The sequence below is a fragment of the Bubalus kerabau genome, chromosome 17 (assembly GCF_029407905.1).
Source record: "Bubalus kerabau isolate K-KA32 ecotype Philippines breed swamp buffalo chromosome 17, PCC_UOA_SB_1v2, whole genome shotgun sequence".
Lineage (NCBI taxonomy): Eukaryota > Metazoa > Chordata > Mammalia > Artiodactyla > Bovidae > Bubalus > Bubalus kerabau.
Genome location: NC_073640.1, coordinates 17,556,471 through 17,573,115, shown reverse-complemented (window position 1 = coordinate 17,573,115; position 16,645 = coordinate 17,556,471). Strand labels below are relative to the sequence as shown.

Below are 16,645 nucleotides of genomic sequence, written 5' to 3'. Positions count from 1 at the left end.
AAGAGTCCATCTAGAATTTGAAGTTTTTGAGTTTAGAGGTTAATATATGAAATATGCTTAAACTCAGAGTGTTTTCTTATGGGGAGATTTTTTCCCTAATACTTGGGAAAGGTGATCTTTGAAGTGTCTTATCATTTAGTATGAAACTTAGAAAAGTAACATGTGCTTTCACTCATATCCTGAGTGATTTCAGCAGTTATGACCTTAATGAGGTACATGTGAACTTTGTTTTTCTTTGGTAAAGTGATTAGATCTGATTCTGCTGAATCTGGGTTCTCATCAGATGACTGACTTTTTAAAGATTATGTTTAAGCAATAACTAATCTTTAAAAAAAAGTTATTTAATGACATAGTGAAATTTTAGAAAGTTGGGGAGAAAAATCTCTTAGAATTTAACTTATCGCATCTCCTTTTCCTTGATGTTTTTCTTCTAAGCCTTCAAGTCTGTTGGGTGGAGGGAGGTGGGACCCGGAAGGGAGGTGGAGGGGTGGGGGCTGACTCAGGCGGCTGTGCAGGGGGGAAACGTGGTCTAAGGGTTTGGAGAAGCGCTTGTGAGTTTTCCGTTGCAGTGCTGTCACTGCTTATTTTCTGTGACTGTGTTAACAAATGACCAGGGCTGGTTCCTTCTGCCAGTTCCAGGGAGACTTCATTTCCTTGCCTCTTCATCTTTTGGAGGCTCTTCACGTGGGCCCTTCCTCCGTCTTTAAAGCTGGCAACCTTGCATCTCTCTGACCTTATTCCAAAGTCACGTCCTCCTTTGACTCTCTTCTGCCTCCGTCTTCGACTTTTAAAGACCCCTGTGATTATGTTGGGCTCACCAGAATCATCCATGGTAGTCAGTCCCCTGTCTGCTGATTACTAGCCTGAGATGTCTAGAGGTGCCAGGGATCAGGATGTGGACCTCTCTGGGGGAGTTACTCTGCTGACCGCACTAGGCTTGGCGTCCTTAGATGCTGTCCTTACAGGTGAGGTTGGGTCAGGTCAGTGTGCAGTAGGCTCTGGCACTCGGCCTCGGTTCGTCAGAGCTCTCTTGATTCCTGGAGGACGCAGTACCATCCGTCACCTAGTGTAGTTTGGCATTGACAGGGTATGGTGAAATGCACATTTTGTATGTGCACACTGCTTTATTTTAAAATTTTATTTAAAAATTTTAATTTCATTTAAAAAATTAAATGTCTTATTATTTTTTTGGCTGCATCACTTGGCATGCAGTATTTTAGTTTCCTGACCAGGGATCCAGTGTGTGCCCCCTTGCAGTGAAAGCGTGGTCTTAACCACTGGACTGTTGGGAAGTCTCAAGGTTTTGTTTTAAATAAACTTTCTTTTTTGGAATAATTTTAGATATACAGAAAAGTTGCAAAAATAATAGAGAGTTGCATTATATTCTTTATTCAGGTCCTCTATTATTAATATCTTACATAGCAATGTTAAGGTTGGCAAAGCTGAGAAATTAGCAGTGATACGTTATGCTGTTAATTCAACCCCTGATGCATTTAGATTTCACTCACTTCCCACTAATGTCCTTTTCCTTCTCCAGGATCCCACATGGCATTTAGTTGCATGTCTCCTTAGTCTCCTCCTGTCTGTAACAGTTTTCCAGGCTTTCCTTGTTTTTCATGACCTTGGCAGTTGTGAAGAGCACTGTCTTTGTTTTTTCTGTCGTTGTAACCATTCACCCATTTGGCACTGTGTAAAGCCACTGTGTATCAGCAGTTGTGTAGCTGACTTCTGGTTTTTCTGAATGTGGCCTGCTGTGTATTGGGAGGACAGTTGGGAACTGGGGTGAGTACACGTCTTAGGGAGGGGCCTCTGAGACTGGACAGACAGCTTTCCCCACGTTCCACTGATGTAGTCAGATGTTCATTGGCTGCTCACTGTGTGCAGGACTGCGTGGTGGATGCAGGGAGAGGAAGGAGGATGTGGGGCCGGAGCTGCCCGCGGGGGCCAGGGCACTGCGAGCTCTGGGAGGTGTGCTGGAGGAGGCGCTCTGGTGCGCAGAGCAGGGGCAGCAGCAGAGTCAGAAGGCTCTGGACAAAGGCAGGCAGGACAGGTGGTAACGTGAGGACGGCCTGGAGCCCATGCAGAAGCCGGTAGCAGCCGAAGCCAGGAAAGCAGAGCGCGGTCTGAGTGTGTGTTCTGGGGATGAGGGCCCTGCTGATGGGGATGGGGAGGCGGAGACCACACATGGAGTGGGTGGTGTCAGAGAGGCTAGAGGAACGCCAGTGCATGGTGGGCAGAAGGCTTGGCAGTGAGCGCCCCGTGCCTGGATCTGGGGCCAGGAGAAGGCAGCATCTAGGGCTCGGGCGGAGGGAGAGTGGCCAGGTGGCCACTGCTCATGAGAGGCCCTGCCTCATCTTCTGGCTGTTCTTGTCCCCCTGTTGTCCTTTGCTTTGGGATGAATATCGGGTTTAAAAAGGTCTCAGTGGAAGAGACACTGTTAGGGAAAGTGGGAACACCATTTTATGGGGAAAAGTATATGATGACGACCAGGAAGAGATAGATGACAGGGTTGAGATTTTGCTGTAGGAATGATGCCTGAGTTTACATACATGGCAGAGATGCTGTCCTGGGAAAGTGACCCAGGAATGAAATATGTCTGCTGGATCCTGGCCAGAGGCCACTCAGGGGACAGGGAGGGCCTCCCATCATAAAGCAGTCCTCAGAGCGTCCAGGAAATCTTGAAAGTGGGCTGTGTGGGCAGGATGGTGTTTCCTGACAAGTGTTGTTGTACATACTTGAGGGTCGATTGAGAGGGATGACCAGTTTTATGGAAGGTGCCCTGCCTGTGGAGCTGTGACAGACCCAGGTGTCCCGTCTCTGGTGCTTGCCCCACTGCAGGGAGGAGTGGGCCACTCCCCAGGAGCCTGCGATTGGCTCAAACACCTCTTTTGTCCCATACATTCAACTGTAGGCCCAGCAGAGTAGCTCTGGGTCCTCAGAGTAGCTCTTAGTAGTAGGAGCTGGAGAAGCAGCCTGCGGTGGAGGTGGTGGATGTATCCAGAGGAGAAAGACCGCCCTATCTTAGGCTTCTCTTGGATGCTGTCTGCTTTGTGTCTCTCATAGTTCTGTGCACATGTTATGCACATAGGATTAGATGCTTAGCCAGTGTTTGCCCAGAAGATCGATGTTAAAAGGCTCTCGGCTGTGAAAGGAGTGGCACCTGGCAGGAGAGCCTCAGTGTTCTGCTTGGAGCTCGTGTGCTTTGAGGCTGCGTGGGGGCCTGCTTGCGTGAGAGTAGGCGCGGTTGGTTGGCTTCACGCCATCAGAACAGAGCCTCTGTCCTGCTCTGTCACCGCACGCTGGTCATGTGCCGTGTCACAAGGACTTCGTCCTTTGGTCTGACCGTGGGCGGGGCAGCAGTGACACTCAGGGCGTCTGGCTGCTGGCCTTCAGCGGGGGATGGTCTCTGTAGGCTGTACTGTTTCTGGCAGGGCCCTGAATTGCTCGCAGTCTCATTGCAGAGGCAGAAGTGGACGTTTTGGGCTGCTCAGCTGCGAGGTGCTTGGCTTTGTGTTCATTCTCACTCACGCTCTCCCTGCTCTGCCAGGTCCCCATGTCACCACCCCTCCATGACAGTAGAACATCTCACCTCTGCCGGCTGACAGCTGCTGCTCCCTGGAGGGAGAGAGCTCGTCTTCCGAACTAACTGCAGGGATGATGACTGCGCAGCAGCACAGAAGTGGGGCTGGGGTGGGCAGGGGCTCAGGCGGCTGGTGCCCTCTGGCCTTTTCTCGCCCTCCCTGAGGCAGGCTTGGCACTATTTCTTTGTTTATCCAGGGCTGCTTTTGAGGGTTGGGCTTTCAGCGAAGAGGGTTCTGTAAAAATAACTTGAAAAAAACCAAAAATGCAGACAGGAAAGGAATATCCTGTGATTTTAAGATGTAAATGTCCTTGGAGACTCGAGGCCACACGAGCTGCTGCAGCCTTGGTGTCACTGCAGCTGCACACCGTGCTGGTGACTTGCTCTACTGACACCTGTAAGCTGGTATTTGTTAAACCTCATTTATAAAAGCTCCTAAACAGGCAAAGGCTACTTGGTTTCCAAGTGTTTGCAAGTGGGGCTGAAGTCCATGTTTGGGTTGTTGGTTTTAAGCTAAGGAAGCAGTCTGTGCTCCCCCCAGCCCCGTCCATAGCCTCTGTTCTTACTGAGCTACTTGCAGGCTGAAGTCCTCACAGCAGCAAATACCAGCTGCAGGGGTGCCAGGTGTCTGTGCTAAGGGGCCAAGCTTTGCGAGCTTGGAAATGGCAGCTTCTGTCTTCTCGGTGGAGGCTGGAAGTGGGTTGTGGGGCTCTAAAGGAGGCGAAGAGATTTGTAGCAAACAGATTAATGTTGGCAAGTTTATTTCCTGCGTGGCCGGGTGTCTGGGTGTTTACAGGGCAGTGACCTGAGAGCTGGCTAGGACCCACGTCCTTACCTTCTGAACTTCTCATGCAGATGACTCGTTAGTGGCTACATTCCTGCTGAAAATACAGCTAGTCACCTGTAAGAGTTAGAGCTGAGTCACACAGATGAGACTTTGCTCACGAGACTTTTCCCCCTTGAATTAAATGAATTTCCATTTTGACTTGGAAACCTAGCCTGTAGTTCAGAGAAGTAAGCCCTCATTGTTAATAGTTGATGTTGTCTAGTGAGTAGATTCTCTGGGTATTGTCCCTGCATCAGAGGGGAGAAAAGGCTGTCCTGGCCCTTGTAGGGAGAGCACATCAGATTCCTTGCCCAAAGGCTCCCTGTGCTATGTGGGCGATGTGGTGCTGGCTGGTTTCATCCCTAGGGGCCTATTTTGCAAATGTTACAGACTGATTAAGTAATGAAAACTACTCTTTGGGGATGTAAAATGTAAAAGTCAAGTTAATTCTAGATGTTAGCAAATTTATGTTAATAATTTGGTTTAATTTAAAAAGAAAACTATTACCAAAGTGGAAAGAAAATGTATGAAATTGGGAGAAAATACTTGTAAACCATGTATTTGATAGGGAGTTAATATCCAAAATATAGAAAGAGCTCATACAACTCAATAGCAAAAAACCAAATAATGCAATTTAAAAAATGGCCAAGGGACCTGAGTAGAGATTGTCCCAAAGAAGGCATATGAACGACCAACAGGTACATGAAAGGCGCTCAGCATCACGAATCATCAGGGAGATGCAAACCAAAATGACAGAGAGCTGTTACCTCACACCTGTCAGGGTGGGCTGTTATCAACAAGACAGCTAACAAGTGTTGGTGGGATGTAAACTGGTACAGCCACCGTGGAAACAGTGGCAGCTCCTCAAAAAATGAAAAATAGAACGGTTGCATGAGCCAACAGCCTACACCTAAGTATTTATCCTAAGAGAATGGAAATGCTACTTTGAAAAGATACATGTTCATTGAAGCATTATTTTCAATAGCTAAGATAGAGAAACAACTTAAGTATCTGTTGATAGATAAATGAATAAGGGAAATGTAGTACAGATATCCAGTGGAGTATTACTCAGCCATAAAAACGAGGCAAGCCTGTCGTTTGCAACAACATGGATGGACCTTGAGGATATTATGTAAGTGAAATCAGTCAGAGAAAGACAAATGCTGTATAAGCTCACTTATGTGTGGAATCTAAAACAAAAGAAAACAAAACACTGAAGTCATAGAAAAGAGGTGGAAGGAGGGGAGAGGGGAACTCGAGGAAGGTGGTTAAGAGGTACAAACCCAGCTGTAAGACAGCTGAGTTCTGGTGTGGTGTGCCACACCCAGGAGAGGAAGGCCTGAGCGTCTTCAGGGAAAGGAGAGGGTATTTTCCTTTTCTTTTGTTTGTTTGTGTCTAATGAGAAGATGGACATCAGCTGAACCTCGTGTAATCATTTCACAATGTCTGTTAATCAGACCATCATGCTGTGCACCTTCAATTTATATAGTAATCTAAGTTATTTTTCAGTAAAATGAAAAATATACCGAAGTTGACTACAAGATCTAGTTGTGGGAATGCAGAGGGCGAGCCTGCCCACTGCCCACCTGGGGACCGCTCTGCGCCTGTCCTTGTTAGTATATCTGTACCTGCATTTGCTTAAAAAGATAACAAGGTAAACACAGTTTATAAGTTGAGGTTATACAGAAGCAAGTATTAAGTGCTGATGAATCTAGGAAGTCGGCTGCTTTAAATAGCCTTCAGTTTCATTAAAAGTCACTTGAGTAGTAGGGTATTTTTTATATCGGGTCATATTTGTTTTATGCAGGAACAAAACTGCCTTCTTGTGACCCTACACTTTCCCGAGGTCAGTTATCTGACACTGAAACCCTTAAGGACTGAGTCTCCAGGGACTGAATGTTGGGTGGGGGACACATGGGGAGCAGGAGGTGTGGTGTCTGTGCCAGTGGTGGGATGTTTACCTGCTTGGGATTGTTGATGTTGGTGCCCAGGTGTGTCACCATGAGATGTCTCAGTTTAGGCACGGTGAGCTTTCCAGATCCCCTCATCCTGGAGAACTTCAGAACAATCAAGTCTTCGTTCTGCCGAGGGGTGGTGCTTCGAGGTTAGCGTTATAACGAGGGCTTTTCATTACTTACCTAGAATGGTGATGACAAAGGTAGGAAGCAGCTGCTGGTGGTTGGCAGACTTTACCAGGAGTGGGTGCATGTGAGCAGCACTCTCCAGCAGTCCGCAGTGGAGTGGGCGTGAGGCAGGGAGCAGCCCCACCAGTGCGTGCCTGTCCCCCCACCGGGGAGCTGCCCGTTGGGGCAGGACGTCCAGGTTGCCTCCAGTGGCAGCCAAGCCCTGAGGACTTGTGGGGAAGGTTCACGTATGGGCTGAAGGCATCAGGTTGGTTAAGGGTGCAGGGCCTTTACTTTTTACTGAGGTGTTTGGAATAGGATGTCTTATTTTTAGACAGATTTGAGGGATTTCAAAAGAAAACCCAGCTCCAACGCTTTGGTTTTACTTACCCTCCAGTTCTTGTCTATCCCTCTCTCTCATTTTTGCAGTGTCCGTTAGGGTGTTTGTTCACACGTGCCCTCCAGTTTTGTCAGACATGACTGTAAAGGTAAGGTCCTCAAGGCTTGGGGACTGCCAACCCGGAGGGCCCTGTGTGTGCTACTCCCCAGAACCCACGTCCAGGCTGGGTGGGCAAGCACCCCGTCACTGCTTCTGTGCCCTGTTTGTGGTGTCCCGATGGAGATTGTTCCTGTAGAGGTGGGTGCAGAACCAACTTATTGAGCACTCCCCGCAGTAAGCCATTTCCCTCTTGCCTTGGTTTCTCTAGAAGCCATAAGTTGGAGATAGAAGAAAACACACCAAAAAACAAATACAAGGTCTAATTTTTCAGATTTAAAATTTATCAGTCATGGGACCTGTTTTCCCATGGAGCACAGCTAATAATATTCAAAGATACATTGTCACCAGTGCTCTGACAGCACGTGGGTGAAAGAAGAGAATTGCAGGCTGGAGAGAGAAGGGAATTCTAGCTCTGTCCCCACAGTCTCCCACATCCTGGGAAGCCAGTCAGTCCAGGCCCTCACCATTGAGAAAGCTTAATGCTTCTTTTTTTTTTTATTTTTATTTATTTATTTATTTATTTATTTATTTATTTTTTTGCTTAATGCTTCTTACTCGTGGGTGAGACCTTTGTGTTCGGTGTGTGGGCTCAGGGAAGATGTAGTAGAAACAGGCTCATCAGGCAGGGGGCCCCTCGTCTTAGGTGCCTTGACACTGACCTGTGCTTTCCGGAAGCGGCTTAGAAAGCTCTTGCCTGCTGCGTTGGTTTTGCCTTTCACTTGTTCATTTTTAGGTGGAGTCCTGTCTAGGCAGTCTTTGGTGTAGAGGTGGGGGCTGTCATCTCCATCTATATGTTCTTAGACTTTTCTCATCCTTTGTTGTTGCTGTTCAGTTGCTAAGTTGTATCCAGCTCTTCGTGATCCCATGGACTGCAGCACGCTAGGCTTCCCTGTCCTTCACTATCTCCTGGAGTTTGCTCAAATACATGTCCATTGAGTTGGTGATGCCATCCAACCATCTCATCTTCTGTTGCCCCTTTCTCCTCCTGCCCTCAGTGTTTCCCAGCATCAGGGTCTTTTCCAGTGAGTCAGCTCTTTGCATCAGGTGGCCAAAGTATTCTCATCCTTTGGTTTTTAAAAAAATGTTATTGTGATAAGACTTCCCTGGTGGCTCAGATGGTAAAGCGTCTGTCTACAATGCTGGAGACCCTGGTTTGATCCCTGGGTTGGGAAGATCCTCTGGAGAAGGAAATGTCAACCCACTGCAAGTACTCTTGCCTGGAAAATCCCATGACAGAGGAGCGTGGTAGGCTACAGTCCATGGGGTCACAAAGAGTCAGACCCAACTGAGCAACTTCACTTCACTTATTGTGATAAAATGACATAAACCATTTTAACCACTTCAAATGTCCAATTCAGTGGCATTAAGTACATCAACAGTGTCATTTGACCATTACTACTGTTTCAGAACTCCTTCACCTCTGCTCAGGGAGACTGTCCCAGCTTCCCTTCCCCCATCTCTATGAAACTGACTTGTCTAGAGGGCCCTGGATGTGGATTCTGCATACTTAACCCTTTGTGCCCGGCCTCTTCTTGGCATGATGTTTGCATCCCTTGTAAAGGCTGAATTGTGTGTATAGAGCACGTTTTGTTTCTCCTTTTCTCTGTTGATGGTTAGGTTTCCATGTTTTGGCTGTTCTGAATAGTGCTGCTGTGAACATGCGTGTGCAAATACTGGTTTAGGTTCTGCTTTCAGTTCTTTTGGGTGCACACGCAGAAGTGGGATTGGTGGATCACATGGTGGTTCTGTGTCTAACTTTTGAGGAACTGCCAGAGTGTTTTCCACAGCAGCTGCACCAGTAGCACTCTTTTTTTTTTTTTTTTTTTTAAGAAGCCCTTTTTTTTAAAGGAGGATGGAATGGTAAAATAAACATCCTGTATGTATCATTTAGATTTAACAGTTAGCATTTTGCCATATTTGCTTAATTATTATGTTGTTGAAGTATTTTAAAGCAAACTACAGGTCCATAAAAACTTCACGTAGGCCAGTTGCTCACACAATCACGTTACCTTTGTCATACTTAACGGAATAAACAATAATTCCCTATCATCTGATACCCAGTGTAACGAGTACTTTTAGTTGATTTTGTAAGTACCTATTACTAAGTTCAGCAAACTTGAGTGGGGAAAAAAAATGTTTAAAATTTTTCCTTCAATTAAAAATTTTTATTTATTTATTTGGTAGCACTGGGCTGTAGTTGCAGCATGTTGCAGGGATCTAGTTCCCTGACCAGGGATTGAACCCAGGCCCCCTGCATTGGGAGCACAGAATCTTAGCCACTGGACCGCTAGGGAGTCCATTTCTCCAATTTTTTAGTATGAAATTTTTCAGAAATATAAAGAGTCAGGAAGAGTACAGTGATCACCCATGTGCTACCATCTAGATTCAACTCTTGTTAATAGTTTGCTCTGTTTGCATCGTCTGTGGGGTGTGTACACTGCCCGGCAATTTGGAAACGAGGTAGACCTTCTGACATCTCACCCTCACCAGTATCTTGAGCTGTTTAGTGCTGTGGGCTATAGCACAGCTTGTGGGGGCCCTACTTAGGTCCTAGGTGACCCCAAGCCGTGTTTACACCTTTCCTTTAGGGTCTTTAGCATTAGGCACCCTGTTTGTTTCTTACTCCTGAAGCCAGATCAGTCACCCATAGATGGAAGAACATCCTTGAGTTGTCTAGCTTTGGGGTCTGTCCTGTGTTTCCTGTTAACTGGTTGAAAGTCTGGATGCAGTTCAGTTCAGTTCAGTCACTCAGTCGTGTCCGACTCTTTGCGACCCCATGAATTGCAGCACGCCAGGCCTCCCTGTCCATCACCAACTCCCGGAGTTCACTCAAACGCACGTTCATCGAGTCGGTGATGCCATCCAGCCATCTCATCCTCTGTCATCCCCTTCTCCTCCTGCCCCCAATCCCTCCCAGCATCAGAGTCTTTTCCAGTGAGTCAACTCTTCGCATGAGGTGGCCAAAGTACTGGAGTTTCAGCTTTAGCATCATTCCTTCCAAAGAACACCCAGGACTGATCTCCTTTAGGATGGACTGGTTGGATCTCCTTGCAGTCCAAGGGACTCTCAAGATTCTTCTCCAACACCACAGTTCAAAAGCATCAATTCTTCGGTGCTCAGCTTTCTTCACGGTCCAACTCTCACATCCATACATGACCACAGGAAAAACCATAGCCTTGACTAGACAAACCTTTGTTGGCAAAGTAATGTCTCTGCTTTTCAATGTGCTATCCAGGTTGGTCTTAACTTTTCTTCCAAGGAGTAAGTGTCATAATTTCATGGCTGCAGTCACCATCTGCAGTGATTTTGGAGCCCCCAAAAAATAGTCTGACACTGTTTCCACTGTTTCCCCATCTATTTCCCACGAAGTGGTGGGACCAGATGCCATGATCTTCGTTTTCTGAATGTTGAGCTTTAAGCCAACTTTTTCATGCTCCTCTTTCACTTTCATCAAGAGGCTTTTTAGTTCCTCTTCACTTTCTGCCATAAGGGTGGTGTCATCTGCATATCTGAGGTTATTGATAATTTCTTCTGGCAATCTTGATTCCAGCTTGTGCTTCTTCTAGCCCAGCGTTTCTCATGATGTACTCTGCATATAAGTTAAATAAGCAGGGTGACAATATACAGCCTTGACGTACTCCTTTTCCTATTTGGAGCCACTCTGTTGTTCCATGTCCAGTTCTAACTGTTGCTTCCTGACCTGCATATAGGTTTCTCAAGAGGCAGGTCAGGTGGTCTGGTATTCCCATCTCTTTCAGAATTTTCCACAGTTTATTGTGATTCACACAGTCAAAGGCTTTGGCATAGTCAATAAAGCAGAAATAGATGTTTTTCTGGAACTCTCTTGCTTTTTCGATGATCCAGTGGATGTTGGCAATTTGATCTCTGGTTCCTCTGCCTTTTCTAAAACCAGCTTGAACATCTGGAAGTTCACATTCACGTACTGCTGAAGCCTGGCTTGGAGAATTTTGAGCATTACTTTACTAGCATGTGAGATGAGTACAATTGTGCGGTGAGCATTCTTTGGCATTGCCTTTCTTTGGGATTAGAATGAAAACTGACCTTTTCCAGTCCTGTGGCCACTGCTGAGTTTTCCAAATGTGCTGGCATATTGAGTCTAGCACTTTCACAGCATCATCTTTCAGGATTTTAAATAGCTCAACTGGAATTCCATCACCTCCACTAGCTTTGTTCATAGTGATGCTTTCTAAGGCCCACTGGACTTCACATTCCAGGATGTCTGGCTCTAGGTGAGTGATCATACCATCGTGATTATCTGGGTCGTGAAGCTCTTTTTTGGACAGTTCTTCTGTGTGTTCTTGCCACCTCTTCTTAATATTTTCTGCTTCTGTTAGGTCCATATCATTTCTGTCCTTTATCGAGCCCATCTTTGCATGAAATGTTCCCTTGGAATCTCTAATTTTCTTGAAGTGATCTCTAGTCTTTCCCATTCTATTGTTTTCCTCTATTTCTTTGCATTGATCTCTGGGGAAGGCTTTATCTCTCCTTGTTATTCTTTGGAACTCTGCATTCAGATGCTTATATCTTTCCTTTTCTCCTTTGCTTTACGCTTCGCTTCTTTTCACAGCTATATGTAAGGCCTCCCCAGACAGCCATTTTGCTTTTTTGCATTTCTTTTCCATGGGGATGGTCTTGAACCCTGTCTCCTGTACAGTGTCATGAACGTCAGTCCGTTGTTCATCAGGCACTCTATCAGATCTAGTGCCTTAAATCTATTTCTCACTTCCACTGTATAATCATAAAGGATTTGATTTAGGTCATATCTGAATGGTCTAGTGGTTTTCCTTACTTTCTTCAATTTAAGTCTGCATTTGGCAATAAGGAGTTCATGATCTGAGCCACAGTCAGCTCCCGGTCTTGTTTTTGCTGACTGTATAGAGCTTCTCCATCTTTGGCTGCAAAGAATATAATCAGTCTGATTTTGGTGTTGCCCATCTGGTGATGTCCATGTGTAGAGTCTTCTCCTGTGTTGTTGGAAGAGGGTGTTTGCTCTGACCAGTGCGTTCTCTTGGCAGAACTCTATTAGTCTTTGCCCTGCTTCATTCCGTATTCCAAGGCCAAATTTCCCTGTTACTCCAGGTGTTTCTTGACTTTCTACTTTTGCATTCCAGTCCCCTGTAATGAAAAGGACATCTTTTTTGGGCATTAGTTCTAAAAGATCTTGTAGGTCTTCATAGAACCATTCAACTTCAGCTTCTTCAGCATTACTGGTTGGGGCATAGACTTGGATTACTGTGATATTGAATGGTTTTCCTTGGAAACGAACAGAGATCATTCTGTCGTTTTTGAGATTGCATCCAAGTACTGCATTTCGGACTCTTGTTGACCATCATGTCCACTCCATTTCTTCTAAGGGATTCCTGCCCGCAGTAGTAGATATAATGGTCATCTGGATTAGAGTTGGGTTAAACACTTTTACCTTTTTGGGTAAAAATATTCAAGTACTGACAAAAAGTCGCCTCACTGATGACTTCTAGGTTGCAGAATGACTCGTGTGTCGTTCTAGTAGAAAGACCTCGTGGTCCCACCTTAGCCAGGTGATGAAACTCAGTGTCACCGATGCCGTGCTTAGTGTTGTCTGTGAGCTGTGCTGATGTGTTAGAATTTTTATTTATTTATTTACGGCTGCACTGGGTGTTTGTTGCTGCGTATGGGCTTTCTCTAGCTGTGGCGAGCAGGAGCTACTCTCTAGTTGAGGTGCACAGGCTTCTCATCATGGTGGCTTCCATTGCTATGGATCACGGATCATAGGAGCTTGGGCTTCAGTAGTTGTGACCCATGGGCTTAATTGCCCCATGGCTTGTAGGGATCTTCCTGGACCAGGGATTGAACCTGTGTCCCCTGCACTGGCAGGTGGACTCCCAACCTCTGGACCTCCAAGGAAGTCCTGTGCTGATGTGTAACCTGTGTTAGTGACCACAGGCAGTGAGGAAGTCTTGCTTGGGTCCTGGTTTGCAGGGAGAGGACAGAAGAGCTTTAAAAAAAAATGTTTTGAACTACGTGTCAGTTACACCTCAATTAAAGTGTTTTGAGGACACATGGACATTTAAATGTGAACCAGGTGTCAGGTGGTATTGGTGAGTCATTGTTAATTTGCTCAGGTTTAAAAGTGATTTCTTGGTGGAGAGGCCACAGAGGCTGCTCGTGGGCGGACTTTCACCCGTTTGACCAGCTGTGTGTGGTCCAGGTGCCGGCCTGTGCACCCGTGTTTGTGTGTTCTCTGCCCAGAGGGAACAGTGTGTCTGGTCCTCAGCACTTCTGATGCCCTCAGAGAGCCCAGCTTCTCAGGACTTGAGGTCCGCTCTGCTGTGAGCACAGCGAGGACCGCTTCCAGGGCGTGCGTCACGTGATCCGAAGGAACGTGGAAGTAACCCCAGCAGCTGGACAGGTGTGTGTGTGTGGGCCTTGCTGGCCTAGGGTTTTCAGACCAAATAGAAAGCAAAAATTCCTCTGCTTTGGACTGTTAAGAGTTGTGGTGATGGGGTAGATCACCCCTGCTGTGATGGCCAAAGCTGTACTGTCTTGTCTTCCCACAGTTTTCTTTTTTTTTCCACTTTAGTCTTTATGCTCGAGTTTCTGTTGAAAACAAGGTTTTCTCTGTGGGCTGGCACAGGAAGCCTTGGTTCCTGTCCCCCAGTGCTGAGCTCCAGGGCGCTTCCTTCACATCCCTTGGGTGGCCTCGTGTGTGTGAGTGTATGAGTTTGTGCGGATAGATGCTTTTCCGTACTTTGTTTTTTTTCCACTTATTCTTTGAGTTTGTTCTGTGTTAATGCCTGTGGAGCTGCTTCATGTTTTCCATCGTGGTAACGTGTATGTGCCACAACTTACCTAACTTGCCTGTTCCTGATGGACATTTCTTGTTTCCAGCATCTCGCTGTGACAGAATGACAGCTTTGTGCACCCTTCTGGTATGAGTGTCAGCTGTGGGTTCCATTCCTAGGATTGTGAGGTCAGGGCTTTGCTGAGACTGTGTTGGCTCACGGCCCACCAGTGGGATCTGAGTGCTTTTGATTTGTTTTAAAAGCAGCGCAGTTCTGACCTTTGAGAGGTTTGTCAGGATGGCCAGGCTTTCTGAACAGGTGAAAGCTTCCGTACATTGAGGGACTGGTATTGGGTGGGTGTTTGTATTTTAGAGATTTCTCTCTAGAAAAGGCTGAAAAAGTCATTGGTTAGAGAGTTAGTCTTACTACAATTAGTCACGGTTTTAGTTTGAAGTTAAAGCTGGCAGCATCTGCACCTTTATTAGATCATGAAGGTCCTTTTGGACCACAGAGCACGTGTAACCATGGTGAGTGCCCGCCCCTCCAGACTCAGGTACCTTCAGACCAGCGTGTGGGTCAGGAGGGGAGGGGGTGGCATCTCGCAGGCTATCTTTCTTCTCTTTGGGTTGGAGAGTTTCCAGACATAACTGGAAACTGGTCTGGGGAAGGAATACCAGTCAAGGTGCAGGGGTGGGCCTTGTGTTGGTCATGGGGTCAGTTGCTGGCCCAGGCCTTTTCTCTGGCCTGTGTGAGGACGGCAGTGATCACAGTGCTGTTGGCAGGCAAGATGCTGGAGCCTCTCTGTGGAAGAACCAGTCACCCCTGGTCAGGCGGGAGAGGGGGCAGCCCGGTGCCGGCGTCAGCCGTGGCCGCTGTGGGAGAGCCGCGTCTGTGAGTCAGGACCTGTGGGGCTGCTCGGAGGCGGGTGTGGCCCTGCGAGCCGCGCACCTTTCCTCGTGTGCCAGGTTTGCTGTGTGCTCTACTTTTTCTCAGAGTTTGGAGCTCTGTCGCGGCAGGAGACTGAGCTCCTAAGGCTGTGGCAAGATACAGGCAGCCTTAAGGGTGTGGAAGACAGGGACTTTTGAATTTGATTCTGGTTTTTGAGAATTGGTTGATGTGCCTGAATTGTTTGTAACTTGGTGGTTTTGATGTGATAAGGCATTGGCTAAGATGGTTTTGTTCTTAGAATTTGTATATTTCTATCTTTTCATCTTTGTCTTGCTCAGCTGTTTTTATGTCTGATCTTTCTTCAGACTTCTGAGGCCATTTCTTGATCCATGTAGATACTGGAGAAAAGATAAGTTTGATTTGATTGTAATTTTTGTACTTGTTGACTTACTTTTGTGATGTCATCTTGCCACTTTTTTCTCGTTTAAAGATGGAAGACCCAGCATGCTTTATTGACAGTAATATTTAGTGCTCATGAAATAGCCTTTAAATTTCTGGGGTGAGTAATATAATACAAAGTATTTTAGAACATAAGGAAAAGTTGTATGGATGGTGAATAAATAATTAGCATTAACATTATGGATGTTGTTTACCTGGTTCTTTGTCAAAATGTTTTTCCTGACTGTAGCATTTTATTGTAATGGAGAATAATTTTCATGTAAAACTGATTGCCTTGTATTTCCTTTCTGGTTGCTGTGGAAACAGTCCTGCGTGGTGGTGAGTGCTGGTCGGGGCTGAGCTACCAGGCCTCCTGACGGGCTCTCGGCAGTTCAGCACAGTGTGGCTCAGCCTCCCTTTGAGTGACAGAACACTTTCTGTTCTGGTGTTCTTCCCTTGAACTTTGTGTCTGAGAGGCCTGTATACCCTTTCAGCAACGTGTCCCCTGTCGTTACTTGTTTGTGTGAGGAGGTGGAGCAGGAGGGGCTGGTGGGTGCGCACGACACCTCACAGGTGACCATGGAGGCTTGAGCGCCTGCTGTGCGGAGTCTGGGTTCCTCGCTTGGGCTCACCTGGTCAATGGCCAGGCATCTGGAGAGTCATCCCCTTCTCATGCCCTCGGGGTCTGCTTCCGCCCCTCCTGGCCCAGGAGCCCCCTCTCGGGCTCGCATCTTGAGCCTCACGCCAGCCGCCCTTCTCCCAGCAGGGGCCCCTCCCAGGCCCAGGCACGCGCTGAGCGTCTGCCCTGGGTGGCTCCTGGGATGGGGCCTCTGAGAACTCTGGCTCCTGGATCTGGCTGCGTGGTGCCCATGCTTCCCGCCCTCTTGGGCCTGCTCGCACATGTGGGATCTTGAGGCTCAAGTGTGTACCTGCCTGGGCAGTGATGGGTGTGTCAGGGAACCCCGGACGGGGCTCTGGGCTGAACCCCCTCCATACTCCAGGCTCCTCTTGCAGGAGGCGGTAGAGGGTGATCTGACTGCAGCTCTCAAGCCTCTCTCTCCTCCAGCTGGGCTCAGCCTCTGTGTGGGACGTTCTCTGAGGTCTTTCTCCGTGTTTTCCCGTAAACACCCTCCTTCCTGTCTCTCCTCTCAGCTCTCTCCCCATCATCCCTCCCTTACTGCTGGTCCTTCTCTGGGTCCCTGATGCTTCCACACAGTTACCAAAGTGAGTTTCTGAAATGGAGCTCTGACTCCATTGCTCTTTTCCTTAAGGAGATGGCCCTCTTCCAGGTCTTAAATGGGGTGCTTCCTGCCTGGGAGTGCCTTCTCCCCCCTTGCCCCGTGTCTGGTGCCACTGCTCACCCTCAGGCCTCCGTTCCCCAGTCAGCCTTCTCCATGTCATGACTGGTCCTCTGTTGGCTGTGCCGTCGGCACCCCCTTGGTGGATCCTCATCCTCTGTCTCCAGGGGAAGTCCCCGCTCCCTTCTCTCGTCGTGGGTTCCTGTTCTGT

At 47.3% G+C, this 16,645-nt stretch overlaps 1 protein-coding gene across 14 annotated transcripts in view; it reads left to right on the top strand.

The window, feature by feature from the left end:
- Window positions 1-16,645, top strand: part of ANKRD11 (ankyrin repeat domain containing 11) — a 119,261-nt gene that overhangs the window by 6,533 nt on the left and 96,083 nt on the right. The window contains exon 1 of one of the 14 annotated variants that reach the window (XM_055553147.1): window positions 493-551. The exons of 10 other annotated variants lie outside the window; for them this stretch is intronic. The gene's annotated coding sequence lies outside the window, so the exon portion shown is untranslated. 3 more of the 14 variants (XM_055553154.1, XM_055553153.1, XM_055553143.1) reach the window with 3 other exon arrangements.